At 43.2% G+C, this 7,750-nt stretch overlaps 1 long non-coding RNA gene across 1 annotated transcript; it reads right to left on the bottom strand.

Annotated features, from left to right (window-relative positions):
* Positions 1-850: 850 nt before the first annotated feature.
* LOC123064958 (uncharacterized) lies at positions 851-1,378 on the bottom strand. Its single transcript, XR_006430855.1, has 3 exons — positions 1,299-1,378; positions 1,070-1,159; positions 851-966 (listed from the first exon to the last, which is right to left on the bottom strand). It is a non-coding gene; the product is annotated as an uncharacterized lncRNA (long non-coding RNA).
* Between the last annotated feature and the right edge of the window lie 6,372 nt (positions 1,379-7,750).

Genomic DNA, 7,750 nt, shown 5'->3' with positions numbered 1-7,750 from the left:
CCCAGCACCGCCGCCCGTCCCTCCACCGAGCCGGCCCTCCCCCGCCCCTCCCCGGCCACCGCGGCGTGCCCCGCGGCCCGGCCCTCCACCGAGCCAGGCCACGGCGCCGCCCCCTTCTCGCGGCCCTCCCCGCCACGGCGCCATCGAACTAGCTCACCATCAGGGAAAAAAGGTATGCGCTCGTCCATGCCTATCCTTAGATATACTAGATGAATAAGTAGAGGCTTTGCAATTTCTATTTTGGAGATTAACCATATTGCCATATAACATTGAATATCAGTTTTTATATACACAAATTGCCCTATAAACAAAGTATTTGTAGTCATATGTTGCAGAAGGGATTTAATTTTGCAAGTTGAAGATTGATGTAGCACATGAGTGCACTTTTCATTCAATCAACAATGCAGAACTGCAGAGACAGAGGAATGGGCCAACTCCATAATATTGCTTCAAAAAGTATTATTGCAAGCAGGCATACACAGAAACCAAAATAAGCTATACAACTCTAGCTTGTATGTTTTGAGTAGAAAAATACTATTATAGAACCATTTCCTCTTGACCTTATTAGTGAACATAGATCTTATTTTTAGACTGCTGCTAAAAGTAGTTCACAACCATCAGCCACCGCAACATGTAGAGATTTCCTTTATGATGAATCAGACAAAAATTTAAATCCAATCACCACCGTTGGAAAGATAATTAAAAAAAATCCAAGGGGACCAGCAAAATTCATAGATTCGTTCGTAACTTGTTAAATCAAACTATGCTGTAACTACTATATATGCTAGTTGATATACTGATCTCCACTTTGATTGAATGCTCGAGAAAGTTGAAAGCGTAAAATCAGACAGACCACTACTACTGAGTTTGGAGGTGGCCACCAGGAAGATACCAGTTGCGCTTCGGTGATATGAATTGCAAAGACACGCACGTAGAGGGCTTTTGCCAGAACCTTGATCGGGTTGCCTGCAGGAGCAGCAGGAAGATACCATAAGTGTCTCCTACTATTATATATGTATAAGCAACTGGGAGTCAAAAAAGCATGAAAACAAAATGCCAAGGAAATCACCAAAAGTAGCAAATTCTTGAGTCAGGCTGTGTGTGCCCTAACATTGTATGGAGTAAGTTAGAGGCTGGTTTAACAATACAAATATGTCATCTGCAAGGAAACATTGTTCGATAAACAAAAGTAAGCACATACATATTCTGTTTTTATAATATGAGCATGAACAATTTTATCAAACAGAAAATTAGAATAAACAGCCACAACACAAACTCTCCATTTAAAATTTCGGTACCTGTATGTTCTGTTCCAGTTTTGCTAGTTGCGCTGCAACTTCACACTAATGCCAAAGTCCATGTCGTTGAAGCGGCTCCACCCATGATCCCGTCTTAATTGTCCACGCCTTCCACCGGCAGCTCTGCAGCACCTGCTACAGGAAAGTTTTCGCTTCGACGAACCCACTGTCCGTAGCATCCAACTTGGCCGGCAGGCCTAGATAGCCGATGCAGTAGCAACGGCGCACTACACGCACATAGAATTTTGGCCGAACTGGAAGTACATGCACGTATAGAAAAAAATATGATGGCAACACTCCTAAGATTGTATTGCTTTAATCTAGTTGATTAATGAACAATGATGTACGTCCTGGTTAAATTAATCGTGCCATTGAAGGCCGGCTGATTGATCTATTTCTTGCACTTGTCTAGTTAGCTCAGCATCTAATTGTAGTCCTGTTGAGTAGGTACATCATCTTTTACTTGGCGAGGTTAGGTGACATGCATGTAGATGCAGCAGGGGTAGACACATTCTACAGATTCGAGCATCTAGTACGGGCGGACGTGTGCATGGCGCCGCCGTTAGCAGCCGCTAAATACTCAATCATGCATGCTAAATACTTGGTCAAAACTTAGGTAAAACAGCACCAGCCAAACACGTGTAAAAACTGAGAAAAACGTTGGTTTTAGAAAACTGCAGTATTACTTGCCTACCGATTGGAATACTATGGTTTTCAATTACAGCAGTTTTGTAAAAACTTTGTTGCCAAACTAAGCCTAAGTATTTTAAGAATACTACAGTTTTTGAGATTATCATAGTTTTATTTGCAATGAGCTTTGGTTTCTGATACTTTGGTTTTTACAATACTTTACTATCAAACATAGCCTGGCTGTGTTTGGTTGCAAAGTATTTTTGAAGTATTTCAAGAATACTACAGTATTTTAAAATACTATGGTTTTAAATACTTTGAGGTGTTTGGCTCTAGTTAAAATTGTAGTATTATAAACTGCAGTATCCACAAAACTGTAGTATTTTTGCAGTATTAAAAAAAGAGGTTGGGACCTCTTTTTAAAAAACTGAGAAACACAACAAAGAGGTTGGGACCTATTACAACGATGTATACTTTGATTGCCTGCCATTGTTTCCACAATACTTTGAAAAATTGTTGTTTTCATAAACTACAGTATACATTGTCGTTGGTATAAAAAATTGTAGTATCGGAATACTAAGGTTTTATAAAAACATTACTTCCAAACGGAGCCTAATTTTTTGAGCCAAACACTTCAAAGTATTTAATACCAAAGTTTTTCTTAAAAACCAAAGTATTCCTAAAAACCAGCAAAAATACTTTGCTCCCAAACGCACCCGTAGTTTTTTCTCTGTTTTAAAAAAAGAACCCCAGACCTCTTTTAAAAAAACTGAGCACGCTAGAAAAACAACTCCATGCACAATCCTCTATTTATTTGTCAGGAAATGTGAATGATACCGAATTGGAAAACAATCAAGTACTAAATAGGCACTCCCTATTTATTTGTGAATTATGAGTTAGGTCATATATTTTCCAATTTTGTTATGAAAAACATCATATATATTTGCATTGATCGGGTGGATTTAAATGTGCAGTTGTTTCATCGCTGTGAGGGTCTGGTGTTCAACGACCTCCCCGTGCATTCGACGAGCTCTGCCCCTGCATTCGTGGGTGAGCACAAATGACATCTCCTCCTCTCCCCCTTCATTTGCTCTGTTCCGGTCTTCGTGGCAATGAAACTTGCTAGCTATAGGTGTATTCAATCATTAGTATGCGTGACCACTATGCGTCTCCCGTTCGAAAGGGTTACATCTATAAATATGCATTCATTTGCATATTTATAACCGTAATTCTTTCGAATTGTCCAACGTTATCCATGGACAGCCCGAGTATGTGTAGATTGGGTTCGTTTTCCCATATGCTCTGCTCCGGATCTGATGCAGAATTTTGTCAGTGCCTCTCTGTTGTTCTCCGGGTACACATCCTCTCTGCTTATTGCCAAGACGTGTATCAGGAGAACAGCGGGGAGGTGCTGCCGAAATTTTGTGTCGGATCCGGAGCAGAGCATGGGAAAACGAACCCAATCTACACATACTCGGGTGGGATTAGGACCTATCTTTACCTATTAGCGTCTAGATTGCATGGACCTAATAAAACTGAGAAACTCTATTAACTGATGAATATGGTTTGCTGAGTTATGTATGTATTTCTTGTGTGCCCAGTAGCTAGGCAAGATGAGTGATCGTGCGTGGATGTACACCGGTCACCCTAGTCAGAAAGACACGACCCCTGAATGGATGACAAAAACCAAGGGGTTTATCAGAGCCGCATTTGCAAATGGACAGAAAACAACCTGGTGCCCCTGTTTCGAGTGCGATAACTATCGTAAGATGTTAGAGTTTGAAATGATCAAACACCTGCAGAAGTGGGGTTTTACGCCCGGTTATACGATGTGGACATTTCATGGTGAGTCTGCCCAACATTCCAGAGCTGAGGAGGGCCGTCGTCGCACCGACGAGCATGGTACCGGGATGGAAGACATGGTGCAAGACTTTGATGATGCTCGGGATTCGGACGATGAGTCTTCGAAGGCCTTCAATGATATGTTGGAGTCTTCGAAGCGTCCTCTCCATGAGCACACCGAGCTTTGTCAGCTGGATGCCATCGCACAAGTAATGGCTCTAAAGGCTCAATTCAACTTGGGCAGAGAATGCTATGACGCGATAGTGACACTATTTGGACGCTTTCTACCCAAAGGCCATATAATGCCTGCAAACCTGTACCAGTCGGACAAAATCCTCTGTGTACTTAAGATGCCCTATGAGAAGATAGATGCCTGTGAGAACGGATGTGCCTTATTTAGGCTCCAGTATGCGGACTTGAACTATTGTCCCATTTGCAAGTCTTCCAGGTATGTTGAGGTAGACAACGGTATGGGTGAGAAGAGTCAAACCAAAATCCCCATTAACGTTCTTCAGTATATGCCAATCATACCAAGACTTCAACGTCTATTCATGGTCGAAGAGACGGCCAGACAGATGACATGGCACAAATTGGGCAAAAGAACCGAACGGGATGCAGATGGGAATCTGATGATGGTACACACATCGGATGGTGCTGCATGGAAACACTTCGATGCATTGCATGATGAAAAAGCGGCAGATCCAAGGAATCCTCGAGTAGCCGTCAGCACGGATGGGTTCAATGTGTTTGGTATGATGGCAGCCCAATATAGTTGTTGGCCTGTACTTGTCATTCCACTCAATCTCCCCCCATGACAGATTATGCAAAGAAAGAACATTTTCCTGACGTTGATAATTCCGGGGCCCAACTATCCGGGGAAGAATATGAATGTGTACATGCAGCCGCTTAAGGATGAACTTCAAGAAGCTTGGGATAACGGGATCAAGACATACGACGCCGCTACAAAAAAACTTCCTAATGCGTGTGTGGTACATGTACTCGATGGATGACTTGCCGGTGTATGCGCTATTCGTTGGCTGGTGTGTGCATGGAAGGTTCCCGTGCCCCACATGCAAGGCAGCTCTTGAGTTTCGTCGGCTGCAGGCGGGTGGCAAGTTTTCTTGCTTCGACATGCATAGACAGTTCCTGGAACCTCACCATAAGATCAGAAAAGACAAGAACTTCATCAAAAGTAGAGATGTCAAAAACTCTGCACCACCTGCATTGACAGGCCAACAAACCGTGGATCAGTTAAACGCTCTCGAGCCGGATCCAGAGCGTCCAAGGTATTTCAAGGGGTATAATACGGAACACGCCTGGACCCACAAGATATGCTTGTGGGATCTGCCGTACTTCAAAGACCTCCTTTGCCCACACAACATCAACGTGATGCACACTAAAAAGAATGTCGGCGAGGCCCTCTTTGGTACATTGTTCGGCATAGAGGGGAAAACGAAGGATAATCCTAAGGCCAGAGTCTATCAGGAGGCTCTATGTGATAGACCGCTACAAAACATGAAACAACCAAAAGGAAAGAAGAACTGGGCGAAGCCAAAGGCATGGTTCAATCTTGGAAGGCCGGTTATGAGGGAAATACTCCTGTGGGTGAAAAAGGAGTTGATGTTCCCCGATGGGTATGCATCGAATCTAAAGAGGGGAGCGAGCCTTGAAAAATTGAAAATATTTGGTCTCAAGAGTCATGATTGGCACATATGGCTTGAGCGGGTAATGCCGGTGATGTTGCGTGGCTTTATCCCTGAGGATGAATGGCTAGTACTGGCAGAGCTGAGCTATTTCTTCCGTGTTCTATGTGCGAAAGAATTATCGCCTGGCTTGCTAGAAGAAATGGAAGAGTTGGCGCCGGAGTTGATCTGCAAGTTGGAGAAGATCTTTCCACCTGGCTTCTTTAATCCAATGCAGCATTTGATTTTGCATCTCCCGACCGAGGCATGATTGGGGGGGCCCGTGCAGAACCGTTGGTGCTACGCAACTGAGAGGATGCAGAAGACGGTTCGAGCAAAATGTAAAAATAAACGTCGAATTGAAGCATCGATGGCCGAGGCATTCATTACTGAGGAGGCGGCAAACTTCGTGACAGCACACTACAAAGCCAAAAATCGTCATTTGCATAATCCGAATCCTCGGTACAATGTTGGCGACCCTAAAAAGGGTGGATCCAACCTCAGCCTATTCAAAGGGAAGCTCACACCAGCCGGTGCTTATACTCCCTTATTGTTGGATAACGACGAATGGTGGACCATTACGTTGTATATCTTGAACAATCTAACAGAAGTGCATCCGTACATCGAGTAAGTTCTCAGTACATTGTTTCGCAACCTCTACTTCATTTGAACTGCTCTTATTCCTGGATATTTGATACAGTCGATACGTCGCCAAATTCTCGTATGGAGCGGTTATCCAAAAGGATTCCGTTGAAGAGTATGAGCTTCTGGCAATGCATGGAGGCGGATATCCTGGTTTCATCTCTTGGTTCAAACAAACGGTAATTTCCATTAGACCATTTCATTTCTTCTTCTAATTTCTGGCTAATGCAACAATCCTTTCGTATTAAACTTGTAGGCTAGTTCAGAGTCTATGGACGCCGAATTGAGACAAGTCGCTAATGGTTTTGACTATAAGGTCCATTCATTTGACAAATACGACATCAACGGGTATCGCTTTCGTACCTATGGCAAAGAGCTATCTATGGCCGGCCGAAAATCTGCAAATTGTTGTGTCTCTGCTATCGGCGAAGGAGATACCGAGTATTATGGAAGAGTTGAAGCAATTTATGGACTTCTATTCTATGGTGCAAACCCACCGAACGTCGTAGTCTTCAAATGTCATTGGTTCCAGCCGAAAGAGACTAGATGGACTCATGAACATCTAGGGCTAGTCGAAATCAAACAAAGCACCCATTTGGATGTTCCCGATGTCTATATTACGGCTCAATAGGCAACCCAAGTTTTCTATCTACCGTGGGCCTGCCAAAGTGATCCAAATCTTGATGGTTGGGATGTCGTTTATGAAGTGCCGCCACGTGTTAGACCACCTCCCCCCAATGAAGAGGATTATGAACCTCACATTAATCCAGACACATATGAAGGAGAATTGTTCCAAGAAACATGTCTTTCCAAAAAACGTTTCAAGAACCGCTCACCTCATAACATTCAAGTAGACAGCGGCAGTGAATCCGAGCCTGAGCAGGAACAAGAAGAGCCGGAACAAGAAGAGGTTACTGCTGCAGATGACCTGTCAATGCTTAACCGATTACATGCAGGAGGCCTTCCAGATGTTGATGAATTTATTGATGATGATGATGATGAGCACGTCATTACTGATAGTGATGAGGATGATGCATTTATTGACCCCGAAGCATATACAGACGATGATGATGCATTTATTAATGATGACGATGAAGATTAATATTATAGTTCATGTCAGGTATTCCATTATTATTATATACATATATATTATTAATTAGTTCAAGTTTTAACCTAGCTAGCTCTAAAATGAGCTATACTTAGCATTTATTCCTCCAAAATGAATTTGTATGCTTAGCTAGCTCAAAAATGACATAACAACCTTAATTAGCTCAAAAATAACTTTAACCTAGGATAGCTCTAAAATGAGCTATACTTATCATTTATTCCTCTAAAATGAATTTATATACATATTATTGTTCATGTCAAGTATTCATTTTTTTATGTTGTACTAATTTCGTTTACTCTTTGTCATTCCAGGTGTTGACAGATGGTGGGCGCGGGTCGAGAGCGCTCCGGGGCTCCTACCTCGGCGCGTGGTGGGAGGGGTAGTTCCATTCCCCCCCATAGCCTCTGGAGAGCGCTAGATCTCAGTTTGCAGAGTCCAGCGACGGTCGCTTCTTCTTCGGCCGGGAGAGGTCGAGGGGGTAAGAAGAAGGAGAAGGCTGCTAGAGGTGGACGTGGCGTCGGGAGAGGTAGGAAGGCTGCTACGCCTTC

Source organism: Triticum aestivum, chromosome 3B, assembly GCF_018294505.1.
Source record: "Triticum aestivum cultivar Chinese Spring chromosome 3B, IWGSC CS RefSeq v2.1, whole genome shotgun sequence".
In the NCBI taxonomy this organism is placed as follows: Eukaryota; Viridiplantae; Streptophyta; class Magnoliopsida; order Poales; family Poaceae; genus Triticum; species Triticum aestivum.
Note: the sequence above shows the minus strand (reverse complement) of the source record. Positions and strands in the feature narration are given on the sequence as shown.